This window comes from Diabrotica undecimpunctata, chromosome 8 (genome assembly GCF_040954645.1).
Source record: "Diabrotica undecimpunctata isolate CICGRU chromosome 8, icDiaUnde3, whole genome shotgun sequence".
NCBI lineage: Eukaryota > Metazoa > Arthropoda > Insecta > Coleoptera > Chrysomelidae > Diabrotica > Diabrotica undecimpunctata.
The window spans coordinates 90,029,801-90,051,843 of NC_092810.1; the positions used below are offsets into that span (position 1 = coordinate 90,029,801).

A 22,043-nucleotide genomic window follows, 5' to 3' on the forward strand; every position below is an offset into this window, starting at 1 on the left:
CCCATAAGAATTAAGGGTTCTTCGTGAGGCATTTCATCCAGGATGGTTTGCAGTTGTTCGTAGAATGCCTCTCGTTTCTCCTTAGGTTTGCAGTCCTCGGGGCTGTAGATAGATATGACATTAAATTTTTGGTAGTCAATTGTGATGTTCATATGTATTATTCTTTCGCAGATATAACGGCAGTTATTTATGTTGTCTTTAAATTTTTTATGGACAAGTATACCTACACCTACTAGTGTTCGTTTTCTTCTTGCTTCACTTCACTGCATGCTAGAAAATATTGGTTATAGTCTCTTTGGCGTTTACCTTTCTTCTTGGTTTCTTGGATTGCACAAATATCTATGTTTTTATTTATCAGTTCTTCTATTATCTCTTGATCTTCGTTGTTAAAAGAAGTAATGTTCCATGTTGCTAATCTGATTGTGGGCTTATTTTTTCTCCTCGTTTTCCTTTTCTTTGCATGGTTCATCATCTTAGGTTTCGTCTGGTTCCGATGCTTTATTCCGGTTCTTTGAGCCTTGTTTTCTTTTACAATGGGTAGGATGCTAACCTGGCCCATCAAACCTCCTCTTTTATCTGGGCTTAGGATCGGCTGTGGGCATAAACACGGCTTCTGAGCTACTCAATCCACCCAGTCCTCGTGCTCATAACCCCCAGGCAGAGTTGTACTAGTGAGAAGTAGAGTAGTGAGTATTAGGGTGACTACTCGAAGAAGAAAAATAATCTAGTTAAATCTTCATCCGGTATAAGCAGTCCCCCACTTACCGACCAACGGCTCCGGGCGGACGAGTTGGTAGGTGGTAGGGCACTCTTTTGTCCTGGGGCTGAGAAACCGGCCCCAAAGGCGGAAGAATCAATGGTTTGGTCAACGGCATAAGAATATAGAAGGCAACGAGAAACCACTATATTAAAGATCCCTATGGATATCTCTAGTACAATTATAATGGCTGTACAACTAATAACTACCGCCTAGACGCCTGTATACGTGGAAATCACCTAGAGACAACTAGGCTCAATCAAATAGACTATATGCTTGTTAACAAAAGATATCGAAATAGTTTCAACAGTATTAAAACCTACCCAGGCGCTGATATTCAATCTGACCACAATCCTTTAGTGGGCGTGTATAGAACTAAGTTAAAGAAAATACGCGGAAAAACTGTAAAAAAACATGACATGAGAAAACTGAAATGTAGCGAAGTAAAAGAAATAGTCAGCAAAACATTAAATAGAAAATTTAAAGAAATCGATAATACAACGGAAAGCACAGAAGATAAGATAGAATCCCTTAAGAAAACAATAGACGACATTAAAGACAATTTTATGAAGAACGAAGAAGGTAAGAATAAGACATGGATGACGACAGAGATTCTGCAACTAATGGAAGAAAGAAGGAAAAACAAGAACGATAACTCCATGTATAAAACATTACAGCGAGAGATACAGAGAAAGATCAGAGAAGCCAAACAGAAAGAACTGGAGAAAAAATGCCAAGAAATCGAAATTCTCCAAAGTAAATACGACGACTTCAACGTGCATAAGAAGGTAAGAGAAATTACAGGTAAATGTAAAAACAGAAGAATAAGTAAACTTGTTAATGACAATGGAGAGATAATCGTGGACAAAGAGAGTATCAATGATACCTGGAAAAATTACATAAGAAATTTATTTTTTGATGAGAGAGAGAACCAGCCCCCAATACCTACGGAAACAGGACCACCTATACTAGTGGCAGAAATAAGAGCAGCCATAATATCACTAAAAGAAGGTAGAGCTCCAGGACCAGACGGAGTACAATCTGAATTTCTTAAACTTCTTGATGATGAATCTTTAAGAGTACTATGTAAAATCTTCAATAATATCTATGACACAGGCAATATCCCAAAAGATTGGCTACTTTCAGAATTTATTACCTTACCAAAGAAACAGGGAGCAAAAAAGTGCGGAGAATATAGGCTAATAAGTCTAATGAGCCATACATTAAAACTTTTTCTTAAAATTATACATCGTAGAATATACAAGCTATGCGAAGAGAGAATACAAGACACACAGTTTGGATTCATGAAGGGCTTCGGTACAAGAGATGCACTGTTTAGTCTACAAGTATTATTTCAAAGATGCAGAGATATGACTTGCGATATTTACACCTGCTTTGTGGACTACCAAAAAGCATTTGATACAGTTCAACACCAAAAAATGATGGATATTCTAACAAGAGCCCAAATGGATGATAAAGATCGGCGTATAATACAAAATTTATACTGGAACCAATCAGCCACAATAAGAACGAATTTTGGAGGTGAACCAACGGAAATGATCCAGATTCTACGAGGCGTTAGACAAGGTTGTATACTTTCACCTATATTATTTAATCTATATTCAGAGGAAATATTTAGTGAAGCCTTGGAAAAATGCGAACATGGAATACTTCTAAATGGAGAACGCCTAAACAACATCCGTTATGCAAACGACACCGTTATTTTTGCAGACAGTTTGAACAGTTTACAGCAACTGATAAACAAAGTAAATGAAGTAAGTGAAAGATTTGGACTTCAAGTAAATATAACAAAAACTAAATTTATGATCATCAGCAAAAATAAAGTTAGAGACGCTCAACTACTTATCAATAATACACCAGTGGACCGAGTAAAACAGTATAACTATCTTGGAACAACAGTAAATGAACAATGGGATCACTCACAGGAAATAAAATGTAGAATAGAGAAGGCTAGGAGTGCATTCAATAACATGGCCAAACTCTTTAAAAGCCACAATGAAGCAATGGAGAAAAAACTTGAAGCCTTCGAGATGTGGCTATACAGGCGAATTCTAAGGATATCATGGACAGACAAGTTAACCAACGAGACCGTATTACGAAGAGTGGGCAAAGAAAGAGAGGTGATGTATACCATTAAAAGGAGAAAGTTGGAATATCTCGGACATATAATGAGAAACAGCACTAAATACAGATTACTGAAGGTAATCCTACAGGGTAAAGTATTCGGAAAGCGAGGAATTGGGAGAAGGAGAATATCATGGTTGAAGAACCTGAGGAAATGGTTCTCCACAACAACAACGAATCTATTTAAAGCATCAGTCAATAAAATAATTATAGCCAGAATGATTGCCAATATTCGGAACGAATAGGCACTGAAAGAAGAAGAAATCTTCATCGTTTTCGACAAAATCTTTAACTGTTTAATTTGATTAAACTGCAAGAGTGACGTTGATAATTGTAACAGACTGCTGAACAAAACAATCCAACGTTTCTGCATTCACAACTATTTATGTAGCCTTTCTTGCAGTTACAAAAAATTGTATTCAGCAGTTATTTAGGAGCAAGTGAAGTCCGGATTGGCCCGAAGCTTGGATTAAAACTATTCATTAATTCATTAATATTTAAACAAAGTTAAATTTAAAACAACAACGAAACTTAGTGAAAAAGTTCTAGTTTGTTGAGTACTGTTAGTACAAGAAAATGTAACGTACAGGGTACTATACGAATACATAGAACAGTAAAATAAACGAATGGTTACTAAATAGAAAAAAGAATGGTATAATCACATAAGTAGCATGGAGGAGACCAGAGTGAGTGAAAATAGCAAGAGCTAAATCAGCAAATCATCAAACTAGTATCAGCAAAGTATCGGACGACCGCTCAAACTAAGTCAAAACCTTTCATATACTTAGGTATTAATCCGCCGAAGAACAAGCGAAATTGCCGATGGTGAGAAAGACGAAGATCTTTTTTTTCCTGTAAAAGGTATAATATTAATATTTAAGTTAGAATACAATTTCGTTTTATTAATTAAGCTTATTATTTTGTTTTTTCTCAAAGCTTATGTCACATATAATGTCTTCAAATAACTTTAGAAATGCTCAGAAACTTCCGACAAAGTTTCGAGAATAATTATTTTTACTTATGTATTTAAAAACGATAAATTATATTAGTTTGCAATTATTGAAGTACAAATTATAAAATTTTCAGTTCAAATACTGTAAATTATTCAAATTTGTGATATTTTTGTTATAAACTGCGTATTAAACTGCTGCGTATAATAATTTAAAATGCGGACCAATTTTTTGTTCCCACAAGATGGCGCCAAAATAAAAAGTTACATGACTGAATTTATTATAAAATTACGTTTTAAAATATGTATAGTCACATTCATTGTTTTCCCTATCTAAATTATATTGGTTATAGTGACGGAAAGACAGTGAGGAAGGAATGGTAATAGAATGAATGGTAAAAAGATGATCCCTATGGAATAAAAATCAACAGGTTTTTCACAATTTTTTTTACAAAAAATTGTCTTGAAGATGTTCCATTTGTTTCGTTTTCGGTGCCGCACCCTGTACAATAATATCTTCTTTGCAAACGACAGTGACAACTATTAGGAGTCATATCTCCAATAAATGTTTGATAGCCCTCAATAAAAAATACTCAAGAAAAAATACCAGTGTGACATTTCACAATAATGGTAATCATTTATCTTATCTTTATCAGGACGTGGATAAGATGGATAAGTACATGGACTTATGCCGCGAATTTGATCGCTAAATATATATAAAATACAGTACAATTTGTTAAACTCGATCATCTGTAAGTATTTCTAAAACCGAAATCAATATCGTATCAAAACGCCCATCGGCTGGATTGTAATGTGTAACTAGTCTAATTGATAAACGGGTTTTCATATTTGTTGCGGATTATAGGTATGTTCTAGAAATATTAAACTATTTTTATAATTTCATCAATTTTACAGATTAATTTCTTGTACTGATAGCAACACCATGAATTATACGTCGTACAAAGTTGTAGCTCTTATCTTGAAAATCATTTTTGTGTGGGATATTTATTAATTTTGAGATTGTTTTTCATATTGTGATATGTTTTGCACTATCTTTTTCCATTATTTTCTCAACTTAACCTCTGTTTTTATGTTTTCTTACATGTATTGTGTTTATTGATCTTTTGCCTGTTCGCTTCACTTAGCTATTTCCCTAAGAGGTTTGCCCTCTCTCACTCTCTCTCCCTCCCTCTCTCTTTCTTCTTCTTTTTTTCTGTTCTTGTCAAGGAACCGCCAGATCCTTCTTGAAATCATGGCGTTGCCTGTCCGTCTGTCTGTCTGTTCATCTCTGCGATAACTTAAGAAGAAAAAGTTCTAGAGTCGTGAAAATTACAGACAACTCCGGATGAAAGTGACATAGAGTCTTGAAACATGGTAAATAATTACCTTAGAACATAAGGTAATTAGAGCCTTAAAGTTGAGCTCCAAAAGTTACATAATTTGCAAAAATACACGTCAGATATTGCCGAATTTCATCAAATTTGCAGCCAAGTCTGCATTTTAAAACAATCAAGATGGTCTGCGCTTAATTCGTTGTCTCATCATTCGACACTTCGTTGTCCTTATTAGTTTCTCTCTTAAGTTCATTTCTATTGGCCTTGTTAATATATGGCTTTACTTGTATTTACTTTTTTTTATAAAGGCGGTTATCTTATGGTTGTCATTGAAAACTATTGTATTTTATTGTAGTGACAGGTATAACTAGTTAAGTTTTCCACACATATTTACTAAAAATGCTAGTCTAAATAACCAAATGTTATCGGATAAACAGCCGTTTTAACTTAAGTTAAAAGAAATAAATGTAAGGTAAGCTTATAATTATGTTCTTAGTTCAAAAAGCCTTGTCAAAGTTTTATCCCAGATAACCAACTTACTTTCGTCTGGAGCAGGAGTGTTTAGTGATTGCTACCATAATCTTCACATAATATTGGAAATGATAGGGTGAAATTGGACTGGACGTGACCTGACAAAATTAATTATTTTTACCACGTCATCAAGAACCAAATTGTCAATTTTAGATGTGACGGCAGTTTCTTAACCGCGAGTGGTTGTCTATGCATAATACAATGGCTGGAACTAAAATTTGGCGCTTTCATTTTTATTAGTGATACTGCTCCTGCTATTCTACCTGTCATTGCTTCGGCTCCATCATTGTCTTGGCTAAGTAAATACGATGTCTCCGTGGCCTTTTCAGTCACAGTCTGAGTGGTATACGTCATACTTTTTTTGGCTTCTTATTAATTTGAATATTCGTGATACATAGCTTCTAAATGTATTAATCTATTTTCTTGTGGCATTTTAATATAATTTACTATTTTTATTGAGAATTAACCACAATTTTAATTTAAAAAATGTTTATTTTGACGTTTCGATTTCCATTTAGAAAATCAAAATCAATTCAGTTCTCGAAATACAAAATACCGAAGTGGAAATCTAAACGTCAAAATAAACATATTTGAAACTCAAATTTTGGTTTTTAAAAATAAATAAAAGTAGTTTATGGGAATACCATGTTTAAATGGGAATAAGCCACAATTAAAGGTTAAAGTACGTTTCTTGACGTTTCAATTTCCACTTCGGAAATCGTTCTCAAAATACAAACATTAGTACTAAATATATTCTACGATATCTGGTTGTTGGTATATTCTATAGTTCGAAGTTCCAAGTTGTATCCTCTTCTTCACACTCTTTCTATAGTACTTTTCTTTTGAAACAGCCTAAAATGTTTTCCTTACTTTTTGTTAGAGTCCAGGTCTCTGAAAGTTTTACCTTAATATTTAAGGAGATTGCGCCCAAAATGTTGGCCGTGCAAATTCTGCGATAGTATTATTTTCAGTGTTAACGAGCGCTCCCAGGTATACAAATTCGTTCAGTGCTTCGATGTCATCGTTTTCTACAACAAGTTGCCATATTCAGTGTAGATAAATGGAAAAAACTATGTATAAATGTTGTCAACACCAAGAAAAATATTTGAAAAATAAACCTGACGTAGATATAATTACTGAAGAATTAAAAAGTTCTTAAAGCGATACCAGTGACAGCAACACTTTCTTTCTTTCTTTCTTTCTTTCTCCCCTTCCTTTTACCCTAACAGGGTGTCGGATTTGGGCTAGCTATTTTAATTTCCATTTACCCACCTCTTCCATTCTTTTCTGTTTCCTGCCATTATTTTCAATTCCTCGAGTGTTTTGTTTAAGTTTTCCCGCCTCTACTACTTGCTGTATCCATTTTTTTCTTGGTCTGCCTCTTTTTCTTTTTCCGATGTTTTTTGCTTCATAAATTTTTCTTGTTATTCTATTGGATTGCATCCTCATCAGATGCCCATACCAGTTCATTTGTCTCTTTGCTATTTTGTTCATTATCGGTTCCTGGTTGGCCATTCTCCTAATAGTCTCGTTGCTTAATCTATCCCATTTTGTCTTTCCAACTATCCTTCTTAGATGTCTCATCTCCATTGCGTTTATCCTGCTCTTATGTTTTTCCAGAATTGTCCAGTTTTCACTTGCATAGAGCACAGTCGGTATCACTATTGTGTTATATATTTTTATTCTTGTTTCTCGTGCAAGTTCTCTTTTTCCCATTATTGGGGCTAACGCATAATATAACTTGTTTGATTTCTTTGCTCTATTTGTTATTTCCCAGTCTATTTTTCCATCATTAGTTATTATACTTCCCAGGTATTCGTAAGTTGTTACTATTTCCAATTCTGAGTTTTTACATTTTATCTTTATTTGATTATCTTCCTTATCTCCTTTGCCGACAGCAACACAGGATCTGATTTTGATATTGATTTAAAATATTCCTTTAAAAACTACTATAGTTATCCTATTGTCTACGCCAGCGTTACTTTGTTACTTTAAGTGCGCTTCGTGGAGTCCCGGTGTTCCACAGAGCCTTCGGAAGGGTTATGCCTGCAACCATAGTTATAGAATAAATATATGTATTAAAATTAAACCTTTAAAAATAAAGTTCCCTAATATAAAATAAACTACTAACGCGATACGCCTATTTAAACGTCTGACGAGTACATAAATCTAAATTTATAAATTTAATATATTGTATATTAAGTAGTACCCGACCTATTGCATCGAAATATTACACATACGTCATCATTCGCTCCCGAATTAAATGACACGATACGATTTGAGAACGATTTCCGAAATGGAAATCAAAACGTTAAAATAAATAGCTCTTTATAACAAACAAAATTGCCACGAGTTTGACTAATACACTTCCTTAAAAAAATTGAAAAAAAAGTGTTCAAGCTATGAAGACCAATTCGGTCTTGATACTGTTACGAATATGCATTCGACGTAGCCCATATAATGGTTGCTCATTTTATTTAAAAACGGCACAGTGGTGTCAGGTGTGGGGTTTAAAAAAATAAATTCATCAGTGACTTTTGAAAAAGACTTTTGAACTTTTGAAAAGTATTGTTCGTCAGGAACATCCGCGTAGTTCGGTAGTGATCTTTGTAAAAAAAACATTTAAAAAGTACGTGTGTACCTGAACAAAGCTGCTGCTAGTACAACTGTCAGTAAAACAGTTGCATGAGCAACTAGATGAAGACGCAATGAAGACTGCAGCGGGTCTAAGAAGATCCCCCAAGAACGACTAGAGAATGTTCTCAACAAGAATGAAGATGACCCAGAGACATTCCATTTTCAATCAGCAGAAGAATTAGCAGAAGGTCGAAGAAACTTCTAGAAAAAACGACGAGAAATTTGAAAATGTCTCGCAAATGATCGAAGAAACTTAAAAAAATCTATAATAAATTTGAAAATATCTCGCAAATGATCGAAGAATCTTCTAGGAAAAATGATGATAAATTCGAGAATGTTTCCAAAAGATTCGATGAAACGTCTCAAATTATTAAATAAGTAGCTAGACAAAACGACGAGAAACTCGAAAATGTTTCTAGAAGATTTGACGAAGTATGTAGTCAGAACAATGAGAAATTTGAAGAAGTTTCTAGTACATTCGATCAGATACAGAAAAATGTAAACGACGTAGAAGAGAAGATCAAACAATTAGAAACCATGATAACCAATACGAAAGTGATACCACCAGTTAATGCAGTTGTTTTAGATTCTGTAGTGAAAGAAAAATCACATAGAGACGAAACGACACATCATATGAGATTCAAATTGCCATTATTTGATGGAAAGTCTTCTTGGTCCATATACCTCAGACAATTTGAAGCTATTGCGACAGCCAATCATTGGTCAGAACATGAAAAGACTTTCCTTGACTGCTGCTTTACGAGGTGATGTTGCGAATATCCCAAGGTCGATTCCTAAGGGTCAAGAACAATGTTACCAGACCTTGTTCACTCGACTAGACAAACGTTACGAAGATGCCCATCTACAACAAGTCTACAAAGTACAAAAAAAGAAGTAGAATTCAACGAGCAAGGGAGAGTTTGCAAGAATTTGAAGCAGATGTTGCCGACCAACGACATGTATTTTTTTAGCTATAAAAGCCAAGCCTGGCATATAGGTTCTGTTCTGATCCCAGAATGAAAACGGATCACTTGGCAGCAAAGGCCGCTGCAGATATAGAGTCAGTTCATTTGAAAAAGAACTTTGAAACTGTGTGTCCTGAGAACTGGAACTGAAACCACTGTTCACCAACTCCAGATAGTGTGAAGACCAAAGAGGGTTTGATTTTAAACTCACTTTGGCTTCTTCATTCTGGAAGGAACAGGAAGGAGAAAGTTTTCCGATTTCGGTAAGGTAGGTCCTAACTTCCGAGCCTAAATTGGATGTGACTGTCTCCGATATAAGGATTCAGATATAGTTTTTTGTACCTCGGGTCCGTGATTGTGGCATGGCAAAGCAGGGAATCTTGGTGCCTCTCTCTTGAAGGCTAGTTATAAGCTTTTGGTATAACTTTTGAGCTGTACTAAGGTTTGGCTTGAGGTTTTTTAAAAATCTTTCGATAATAGACACAAGGGGGATAACAAGGCTAGCAGTAATGTACTGGGAACCCGAGATCTCCTTTGTGGCCTCATCGAAAGGCGATAAAATGCTTACAATTTCAGTGATTAGTTTTATATCTGAAGCAGAAATCATCCTTGGTGCTTTTTTAATCGAGGGATCTGCCAATATTGCAGCTATATATGGAGACATTAGTGTGAATCTTTTGAGCATATGGTAGACAGAATTCCATCTGGTTGTAGTCAGATGCAGAGAGCAGTAAACCAAAATTATTATACTACTGCTCAACAGAGAGCGCTAAAATAATTCAGGTTCTATTGTCAATGAATATAATGAGAGTAGAATATAATATGCAATTATTGTATTCAATTAATGATGCAAATTTAATTTACCATTTAAAAATATAATCCTCTAAAATACCCACCAATTTTCCTCTCCTCCCAAACCCAAAAAATTCCCCACCCCAACCATTTCAACTTATAAAAAATTTCCCAGACTCTTTCAAATGGGATTTAAAAAAATAATATCAACATAAATATTTTACTTAAAAATAAATTAATGCAATTCATCTTAGTTTTAACAAAGTATTTGCTTGAAAATATTTTCCTGTATTGTGTAGTCGTCCCTCGAATATTATTTTTAGGCTGTATCCGATTTTTGCTACTCTCATGTTTTACAAACATTTTAAATTGTTTTTTAACTTTTGTTATTGGTTTATGTTATTAATTAGAAAACATATGCACATGCACTTCTTGGTACTTTATTTCTTATTAACCTCTATATTTACCAACTTTTATAAACACTGAAAATATTGAATACTTTTTTATTTTCAAAGAATTGCAGCTGGTATAGATAAATAAATAATATTTGTGGAAATATAATCGTATAAACGGTTTAAGATTGTAAACGTTTACTGATGTTAAATATTAAGTTCCTTTTAGAAAATACTTAGTTACAACCTAAGTTGCTAGATATACCTTCGGATATAAATATATCGTATAGTCCTACCAACTGTCTAGGGGCTCCTTATTATTCATTAAATTTTATCAGTTATTATACTCGAAACTTTATAAATTATATATAAAATGAGAAAAATGCCAAGTTCATTAGTGGAAGCAAATTCTAAATTATTTCGCTCAATGTATTTTAAACTTTATTTGGTTAATAATTTCGGGCTAAAGACGGCATTTATTTGAAATCTGTCTGGTTTAGCTGTTTATTTTATCAGTAATAAATAATAATGATCCTCCTAGATTCTGAATCCTTCTATTTCTAACTGCAAACGAAACTATAAATTAAGCTAAGACAGAGAAAAAATTGTATTCCAAATTTATTCCCAATTTTATCTTGTTAGTTAAGTTATGCAAGAACCTGTACTTCCCGATGCAATCAGAGATACCTACAAGTCCAAGAGATAAAAGAGTCTAAACTGACAAAACACTATATTGAAAATATACCAGAGATAACAAACGAAGAAATAGAAAGCTGTGGCTTAGATGTTAAATAATAAACTTCCTGCCGAAACGAACTGATAAGACACATTGAAAAAAAAAACGTCTATCAAAAACTATCTACCACAAAGGAAGTACCTATACTTATTATTTATTATCGCTAATCGGAATTAACCGCAATTTCAGTTTAAAATATTTATTTTGACGTTTGCATTTTTACTTCGGAATGCGTTTTCACAATAAAAATTATTTTTTTTATGAATTAATATTATGAGAACGATTTCCGAAATGGAAATTGAAACGTCAAAATAAACGTATTTTAAGCTGAAATTGTGGGTAATTTATATTTAAGATAATTACTAATATTAAAACGTCACAAGAAAATAGCTTTAAAATATTACAAAAGAAATAATCGGAACTTAATATCTCATATTCGTAGACACAATGACTTCCCCTCGTTTAGTCTACCCTTTCGAAACGAGTTGTCTTTTCAAATCCTGGATTGAGAAACTGAAAGTAAACGAAAAAATTAAAAGGTATATGCTTGTAATATGACTAAGAAACCAGAAAAGAAACACTTGGACAAATAATAACACAAGCGTGCAAAATTTAAAAAATCACATACTTACTTTAAAATAGAGATGAGGAGGACACAATCTTGTCGAAAGGGACAAAGAAATATGGAGCACAGAAGTGACCATCGGAGATGGAGAATAAGTAATATAAACCGATGAAGATCAAGAGAAAGATGAAGAGATGGTATAATCAAAGCTGGTGAAATACATTTGATGAGAAGAATATTAGAACTACGGAAAGAGGAAATACTACTAAAACTACTAAAAATAAGGAAAAGAGGTGAACATCTGGAGACCTAGAACAATCAAAAGAAATAGAATAAGAACAACAGCAAAATGAAAAGATGGTGGAATACACTTAATGAGGAAAACATTAAAATGCGACAAATTGAAAGACCTAGGTAGGCATACAACAGCTGGGATATGGCAACAGAATGGCTCCAGTCCTGTATAATAGTCCTATAATAAAAGCAGTCCATCCAACGCTCCATAATGGACTATACAAAAAATATGAAGAATTTAGCGTTCAGAGTTTAACTCAGTTCAGTTTTAAAAATAGATTAAGAACTAGAGAGGCACTATACTATATGGAACTACCAACACAAAAATTATGCAACCAAATAAAAAAACATATTTATAGTTATAGCCATTATAGACTATTAAAAGGCATTTGATTACTTAAAACACCACTCATAGAATAACTACAAAAATTTGAATTGATTCGTAAGACCTAATAATGATAGATAACATATTGGCGTTATCTATCAATCAATCTAACAATTCAGTATTAACCAAAATAATAAAAGTAACAAAAGTTGTACGAGCCCTAACAACTATATATTGGGATAAATTAAAATCTACATCAAATTCAGCTGTTTGACTGTAAATTTATTATTATTTTTTAAAAATCACAATAATATCAATAATAATGTTAACTAAGCAATATTTTAAATGATAAATAATCACAAAACGTAACTAATATTTTTTATACTACCCATTATAACCTATTAGCCTAAGATCCCACTGCAGGATCACTACGTTCATAACGTAGTTGATGAAACTCGCATTTTTATATACATTTCAAATTAGGTGAGAGAACAGATTGATAATAGGTTGTCAGCCTAAAAAGTTGCCGCAAATATTTTTATTTCAATTAATAGTAATTAATTTTTAATAAAAATTTTATTTCGTTCATTTATTTGTTAAATAAAATACGCTGCTCATGACGTATATGCATGTTTTTTTATATCAAATTTAAGTTAATTTTTTTCTTAATATGATGATATCAATTTGCCTGAGAAAAGTGGTCAAAAATTAGGATTGCTAATTATAGTTATATGAGTTTTTAAAGCATGCGTCGATAAATATATAATACGTCGATAATTTTACTTTATTTATTAATACTTTGCGTTTTTAACAGCTGGCAACCCTAGTTTTTGACCTTTTTTTCTTAGGCAACCTTATGTCATCGTATTAAAAAAGAAATTAGCTTTAATTTGATAGCTGTTTGACTGGCAACCCATTATCAATGTATTCTTCTTATTTTAAATGTATGTAAAAATATGAGTTTGATTAACTACGTGAGTTGAGAGTTAGTGATTATTACCGCAATAAAACAATCCGTGAAATGGCGGATGAACGTAATTCCTAAAAAATAATAATAAAAAAGGTAAAAGTCCGGGTCGTCCAAAACTGGTTTCTAATAAAAATATGAGATATTAGTAATATTTTGCAAAAAAGGTCTAAGTCACGTTACAGCTAAATGAAACTGGATTAAGTTTGTCAAGGAAATGCTGTCGCAAATAAATACATAAATCTGGATTAAAATTTTCTAAGAATGAATTACAGGTAACAATTTAAAAGTATTTAAAACATAAGCAAGCCAGGCTCATGTGGGCAAAATTTAAACTTTCTTGGTCGGTAAAAGATTGGTCCCGACTAATTTTCAGTGACAAATCCAAATTCGATGTATTAGTGATTACCGAAAACGAGTTATTCGCACTAATTATTAGGCTTTTTACAACGACTGTTTAAAACGGACCATAAAATTTTCTAAAGGAATGATGATTTGGTAAGTTTTTGATGATGAGAATTATATTTTTTAACAGTACGAAGCGGCCTGTCATAGAACAGGAACCACACAGAAAGCTGGTTTGGAAATCACAATATAAACGTCCTTTCTTGACCTTCTAACAATCCTAACCTAAATGTTACTAAAACAGTATGACATAAAATGAAACAGACTAAGATACAATCCACAACGGACATTACATAAACCTTAGCCAAAGCCAAAATATAGCAGATTATGAATGAATTTACCATTGTAGAGTGCAGATCCTTAGTCGAGTCAATGTTCAACCGAATTCGAGCAGTAAAGCCTGTGAAACGTGCCAAGTGTGATAATTTACATTTCCGATCAGCGGCTTATCTGTCGGGAATCACAGGCTACAGAATATTTGTATAACCTAATGGTTACTGGAAGGGTGGAGCCGTAAGTTGTAACTAACGTGCCACATTCATCTGTTGACAGATTCGTAGAATTGATTCTACCAGAAAAGGATAGTATTGTATTGGTGTGAAACCTCAAAACCAGCCAATGGCTACTTCTGTGGTAACCTAGTACTAACACTCTCCAAGACTTTACTACATGGGGCGGTTTCGTTGAAATGGAATTATATTGATACGGTCTCTTGAGTAGGCCTGGGCGTTGCTAGGTTCTTGAGTTACACGAACCAATGGATCCCGCCTCTGGCGCAAAAGATTTTTGTCAATGCCAGAAAGATGCGGCAGGTCTGCTTCCAGATCAGAAGATCGCGTGGTGTTATAATAATCACAGTTGCTCCCGTAAATGCAATTCAAGTCGTTATATCACCTTGCCAATATCTGCCGCCATGATCCTTAATTACGTGACTGGCAACTGGTATATTCTGTTGATCGAATCAAAATGATCAGGTGTTGGTATCTTGCCTTGAAGACTCTATTATCCGGGTTGAAAAACCCCTTAAGATTTAAAAATTTTTAAGGAATGTAGTTACAAGCAATAATATTAAGTGTTTGTTTCTACGGACATTCAACCTCAGCTGTTATCCAAGTGGAAAAGCCAGGACTTCCAAGATCTTTTAACCAAAATGAACAACATGAGCAAAAATTGTAGCCAAAATCGAACAGATAACCATAAGCAGATAAGACAAATCTAACCCAATTTCAACTATTAATAGACAATGAGCCGATAGAGAGAGTTAAAAAAGTTTAATTTCTTGGGCTGTATACTGAATGACAAATAAGAATCTAGACGAGGAAATATGGATCCTAATGTCAATAGTGAGAAATGAATTCCTTAAATTCAGCAAATACCTTTAGTAAAGAGGGACTTCTCTTTACCTGCAATTGTGTATGTGCTATAATCTAAAACATTAGAAATGCATGGGGGTATGGGAAAATGGAAAATTATGACATACTAATTGTTTACTTTAACTTATTCACTAAAAATTGTCTAATATAAGAATTCACTCTATAAAATATAATGTATTGCGGTTACCATAACTCCTAAATAAATTAAAATCAAACAAATGTCAATTAGATATTTTTTTTTTACTAAAGACACAGAAGTGTACTTACATTAAAATCTAGTCAGTAAGACCAATTATCAATTTGTTTCTAACTTAAATTACTAATGAAATCTTAAAATTAGGTGTCTACTCACTAGTATCTTTCCTATTATTTCTAATAACTAGCATTAAATTTAGCATGCATACTCGCACAACACTTTACTCTGCTTTTCACTCACTCATTATACCAGTTCAAAAGGCTTTGTTCTTTTGAGCCTTCTCTCTAGGTTCGAATTGTCGAGGAGCTGGATAGCCTCGACGTTTACATGATGATGGAGTCGTTGTTCATGGCTCCCTGCAAATTTCTTGATTATCTGATTGACGTCTTCCATCTTGAGGTCCCGGTGAAGGTCGTTGTTCCTAACGTACCAAGGCGCACCTACGATGTTCCTCAGCACTTTATTCTGGAATATCTGAATTACTTTGATGTTACTAGGCTTGGCACAGCCCCAGAGTTGGCAGCCATAGGTCCATACTGGTCTCAGTATTTGTTTATAGATTAGGAGTTTATTATTTATGGATAGAGAGGAATGTCTTCCCATTAATCAATACATTTTCTTGTAGCGGATGCCTAGTTCTTCTCTTTTCTTCTTCACGTGAGCTTTCCAGCGAAGTTTCGCATCAAGAGTGATCCCCAAGTACTTTGCTGATGTTGTAATAGGCACTTCGACATCATTTATTCTAATTGGAATATTATTAATTCTCTTATTGGTAAAATTTATATGGACTGATTTATTCTCATTCAGCTTAATTTTCCATTTTTTGGTCCATTCATGGATTTTATTTATTGAATTTTGTAGTTTTTCTGTAGCTTCTTTGACGGTGTCACTTACCGCTCAGACAGCAGTCTCATCTGCGAAGGTAGCTATGGTGTCGTCTTCTAGTTCAGGTATATCACACGTGTATATTAGGTATAGGACTGGACCCAATACACTCCCTTGTGGAACACCTTCTTTAATATCCTTGAGATCAGTGTATGCATCTTCTTGTGTGTCAATTAGATATGTTAGGAAAATTAAAATTTTTACTGTTTTAGTTGTAAGTATTGAAATAATCACTTTGTTTACATCCAATAAGTATTCTAACAAATTTACAGTTTTCCCCTGAAGAGGTCACAAAATCGTGACAATATATTGAGACAAAACAAATAGACTTTAGAGATGTTCCGAAAGATTTCCGCGGTTAGTACAATTAAACCTAGAGCTAAGATTAATGATATTATAAAAATTAATATTAAAGTTTTCGACATCCTCTCTGATGTCTTCTTCAGGGCTTCCTGAAGAAGACATCAGAGAGGATTTTCGACATCCTCTCTGATGTCTTCTCAGTCTCCCGAGCTCCTAAACACCACTACACTGATCAATAATTAGTATAGTGAAGTGATTATTGAACAGTGTAGTAGTGTCTGGGGGCTCGAGAGACTAAGACCTTGAAAACCCCGAAGAAGACATCAGAGAGGATTTCGAAAGCTCGGCGCAATGAAAATCAACGCGGTTCAATCCGGAAGACTGGTGAGTTTAATAAAATAATTTTTATAATAGTATTAATCTTAGCTCTAGGTTTTATATATATATATATATATATATATATATATATATATATATATATATATATATATATATATATATATATATCATCATCATCATCATGTGCAGCTTTATCAACCGTTTCCAATTACGGTGCAGCCTCCCTTATTTCAATGTTATTCTATGTTCTTATTATTATTCGACGATGTCTTAGTTATACGTTGTTCTAATAATTTGCGCTCATTTGCGCCCATATTTTTCTATCTTGTGCTATTCGAGACCACGTTGTTCCTGTTAATTTTCTAATATCATAATCCCATCTGAGATTCGGGCGCCCCTTTGGTCTCTTAGCGTTCCTGGGGTACCACATAGTTGTTCTAGTGGTCCATCTGTTATCTGTTCTTCTTGCCATATGTCCTGCCCATTGCCATTTCAGGGATTTTATTCTTTGGATTACATCAGTCACCTGGGTTTGCCTCCGTATCCATTCAATTCTTTTACGATCCCTCTTTGTTATCCCTAGCATACATCTTTCCATTGCTCTTTGAGTTACTTGGAGTTTCGACGTTATTTCTCTCTTTAATATCCAAGTTTCACATCCATATGTCAAGACGGGTAATATGCATTGATCAAATACTCTCTTCTTGAGGTATAGTGGCATTTTGGACTTGAAGACTATGGAATTTCGTCCGAATGCTGACCACGCTTGTTTTATTCGTCTGTTGATTTCCGGAAGTAGTGATCCCGATTTATGTATGAGCTGTCCCAGGTATATGTATTCATCTACTACTTCTAGCGAGGTTTCATTAATTTTTATTTCTACGTTGGCGATCAGATCATTGCACATTATTTTAGTCTTTGCTAGGTTCATTTTTAGGCCTACCTCATTGCTGGCTGTATTAAGGTCATTAATTTGCAGTTGTAATTCTTCAGGACTTCTAGCAATTAGAATGATGTCATCAGCGAATCTAAGATGGTTTAGGTATTCTCCATCTATACATAGACCTTGGTTGTTCCAGTCTAATTTCCGGAAGATATTTTCTAAGGTTGCATTGAAGAGCTTAGGGGATATGGTGTCTCCTTGTCGGACTCCTTTCTGAGTGGGAAATTCTGGGGTATTTTCATATATGCTTACTCTAGCTGTGGCCTCTTTGTATATATTTGCTAGCGTTTCGACATATGGTTTATCTACTCCTTGGTCGACAAGAGCTTCTATGACTGCTCTTGGGTATACGGAGTCAAATGCCTTCTCGAAGTCTATGAATGCTAGCGCCAGTGGTAGATCATATTCTTTTGTTCTGCTCATTACTTCCCTTAATGTTTGAATATGATCCATTGTGCTGAAGCCACTTCTAAAGCCTGCTTGCTCTCGGGGTTGTGCAGCGTCAAGTGTGTTCTGTATTCTGTTGTTAATGATTTTGGTGAATACCTTGTATATCACAGGTAGTAAGCTGATCGGTCTATAATTTCTAATGTCTTCCTTGCTACCTTTCTTGTGAATAAGGATTATGTTGGCTGAATTCCACTTTTTTGGAATATGTCTCGATTTTAGGCAGTCTGTGTATATTTTTGCTAGGATTTTCCAAGTTGTTTTACCAGCAATCTTTAGAAGTTCGGCTGTAACACCGTCATTACCGGCTGCCTTGCCGTTCTTCATGCTCTTAAGAGCTGCCTCTACCTCATCCACGAGAACATCTGGTACATCTTCTTGAACCGCAATTTCTTCTTCGCCTATTTCTTGTGCTTCCGGAGCTTTATATAGACCCTCGTAGAATTCGGTTACATGTTTTATTATTTCATTCCTATTTGTGATCCTTTCGTTGTTGTTTCCCAATGCTATTATTTGCTTTCTACCGATTGCCAACTTACTCTTGGTTTTCCTATAGCTTTTACGGTTTTCGATTGTATTTTGTACAAGTCGTTCATTGTAGGTTTTTATATCTTCTGCGATCTTTTTCCGTATTACTTTGCACAGTTCGGTATATTCAATTCTATTAATATTGGAGTTAATTTTCATTTCTCTTCGTTGTTTCAGGAGAGCTGTTGTTTCATCTGAAAGTTTTCTATTGCTGTTGTGTGTTTGTGATCCTCCAACTTCTTTGGCGCAATTTAAGATTGTTTCCATTAAGTGTGTGCTATTATATATATATATATATATATATATATATATATATATATATATATATTATATATATATATATATATATATATATATATATATATAAAATATATATATAATATATATATATATATATATATATATATAATATATATATAATATATATATATATATATATATATATATATATATATATATATATATATATATATATATATATATATATATATATATATATATATATAAACAAACGACAAAAGTAATGAAGTTACACGAAAACAGTAACGAAATAAAAATTCAATAACTGCCCTAGAACATGGTTTTAAAACCCTCGAATTGGGATCATAACGAGATATGTGTCGACGGGGAAAACTGCACTACCTGAGTTATGCTGATGACATAGTTTTGATAAAACATTGCTTTAAAACTAAGAGTAGCACAAAAAAGGATGAAGCGTTCAATGATAGGAGTAACAATAAAAGACAAGATTACAAACAAAGGCCTAAGGAAAAGAACCACAGTTACAGATATTGTGGAGAGAGCTTGCAGATTGAAATGGAGATGGGCTGGCCACGTGACAAGGATAACGGATGATAGAAGGTGGACACACAAGTTAACCGAATAGAGACCAAAGACAGATAAACGAAACAGAGGAAGACCACCTACACGATGGCAAGATGATTTGCGAAAGATGGCGAAAAATTGGATCCATACTGCACACGACCGTGTACTCTGGATACATACAGGCCTATGTCCTGCAGTGAACTTAAAACAGGCTGATAATGATGATATGTGTGATTCTGAGAAAAAAAAACAGACAACATCGTTAAAAAGGAACTAGAGGAAAAAATATTGAAACGAAACGGGCATGTAAAGAGAGTAGTGTTAGCAGATGGGTTACAAATTAACACAATGGAGCTCCGTGGGTAGAAGTAAAAGAGATCGACCTAGAAGATCCTGTAGAAACGAAAACTCGAAGGCATGCTAAAACGGGACGCGAAAAAGAAAATCATAGACAGTTTAAATACCTACTTTATATAAAGACTATGTCAAAAATAATGATTGAAATCATTCTTTTTAAAGCAGTCAACAAATATGAATCTCTTAAATTGAATCACTCAATTTAACCATTTACAAATCTATCCCCTAGCTTATATCTATATACTTTATAAAAATTCCAACAGTAGTAAATACCGCAACTAAAAAATCTCTGAAATTTACGACTTGTATCGATACAATAAAACAGTTATCGATAGTGAAAATTATGAAATGAATATGTTGCAAATAGATCATTCGATTCTTCCAATACCAACGTCACTCAAACACCCACATAGTTTCCAAAATACACAAATGTATAAAATCAGTAAAATCACCATATTTCATGACCTTGTGTGTCCGAATACTATAGTCAAATATAAATAGTGAACAAATGTAAATTAGCTGAAACTGAACACCAAAATTGATTGCGACTATTTTAAATAGAAATTTAATCAAGTTACAGGACAAAGAAGCCTATCAATGCAAATTAGTTTCGGGTTTCAGCATCAAATGATAAGATTATCCTTTGTCGTCCAAAGGGTGCAAATATTTTTTTATAATGGTATAAGTATTAGACTTTTAAGAGAACCATATTTTGACAATATTTTCCTGTTCTGTATTATTAAAATACACTGACAGACATAATCGAAGTAGAGAGCAATAATACATGTAGATCTGAATAAAGGAGAAAATATCTAAAGAAAATGTATTATTATTTTCTTTATCTTGATCGCTATAGAAGTCAAGGTGCTTAATTATACTTCTTCTTCTTCTAGTGCCGTCTCCACTAATAAAGGTTGGCTATAACCATTGCAAATTCGTCTCTATCTTCTGCTTTTCTTAAGAGCTTCTGTGTGTTTAACCCGGTCCAGCCGCGAATGTTTTTCAGCCAGGATATTTGTCCCCTTTTTCCTTCGATTTTACCCTTCATAATCAGATGAAACAACTCGTACTTATCATTTCTAAGTATGCGCTCCAAATATGCTGTCTTTCGCCTTTTAATGCTGGTCAAAAGTTCTCTGTCTCTTCCCATTCTATGTAACACCATTTCGTTCGTAATATGATCGGTCCATGGTATCTTCAAAATTCTCCTAAAAAGCCACATCTCAAAAGCTTCCAGTTTTCTCATTAAGTCAAAATTAACAGTCCAGGCTTCGACACCATAAAGAAGAATAGAGTGGATATAACATTTTACCATCCGACATCGGATTTGCAGATTGAGTCTTTGGTTACTCAGAAATTTCCATATCTTCAAAAAGGCTGCTCTTGATTGCTCTATTCTTGAGCGAATTTCTGATTTCAGATTCAGATCTTCCGTAATCCAGACTTCTAAGTATTTCATTCTGTCCACTTGCTCAATATCTTTTTTTATCTGGATCCTTGTAATGACTTTGCCCCTCTTACTGATAACCATGGTTTTTGTTTTCTTTATGTTTATTGTTAAACCAAACTATTCCCCAGAATCACAAATTATGTTTAGTAACGTCTGCAGGTCTGTCTCACTTTCAGCGATAATGACTGTATCGTCAGAATAACGGATGTTATTTATATTTTCACCATTTATCTTGATCCCTTCTGTACAGTTTTCAAGGTTTCAATCTTGCTTAAATAACTCTTCGGAATATATATATATATATATATATATATATATATATATATATATATATATATATATATATATATATATATATATATATATATATATATATATATATATATTACATAGTAATGGTGAAAGTACACAATCCTGTCTCACTCCTCTACTTATCTGTTGCGCATCCGTGCTATTTCCATCTAATGTTACCACAGCCTGTTATTTCCAATAGAGATTTCTCACTATGTTAATGTCATTTTTGTCGAGTCCTTTTCTCTTTAGACATTCCATGAGAATGTTTTGTCTAAAGCTTTTTCATAGTCTATAAACGCAACGAAAAGA

General features: G+C 33.7%; 1 protein-coding gene across 5 annotated transcripts in view; it reads left to right on the plus strand.

Annotated features, from left to right (window-relative positions):
- Nucleotides 1-22,043, plus strand: part of LOC140447766 (glycoprotein 3-alpha-L-fucosyltransferase A-like) — a 155,552-nt gene that overhangs the window by 63,111 nt on the left and 70,398 nt on the right. Inside the window, exon 1 of one of the 5 annotated variants that reach the window (XM_072540616.1) lies at nt 4,582-4,716. The exons of the other annotated variants lie outside the window; for them this stretch is intronic. The gene's annotated coding sequence lies outside the window, so the exon portion shown is untranslated. Of the gene's footprint in view, nt 1-4,581; nt 4,717-22,043 lie in introns of those variants that run through there. 5 annotated transcript variants of the gene reach the window in all.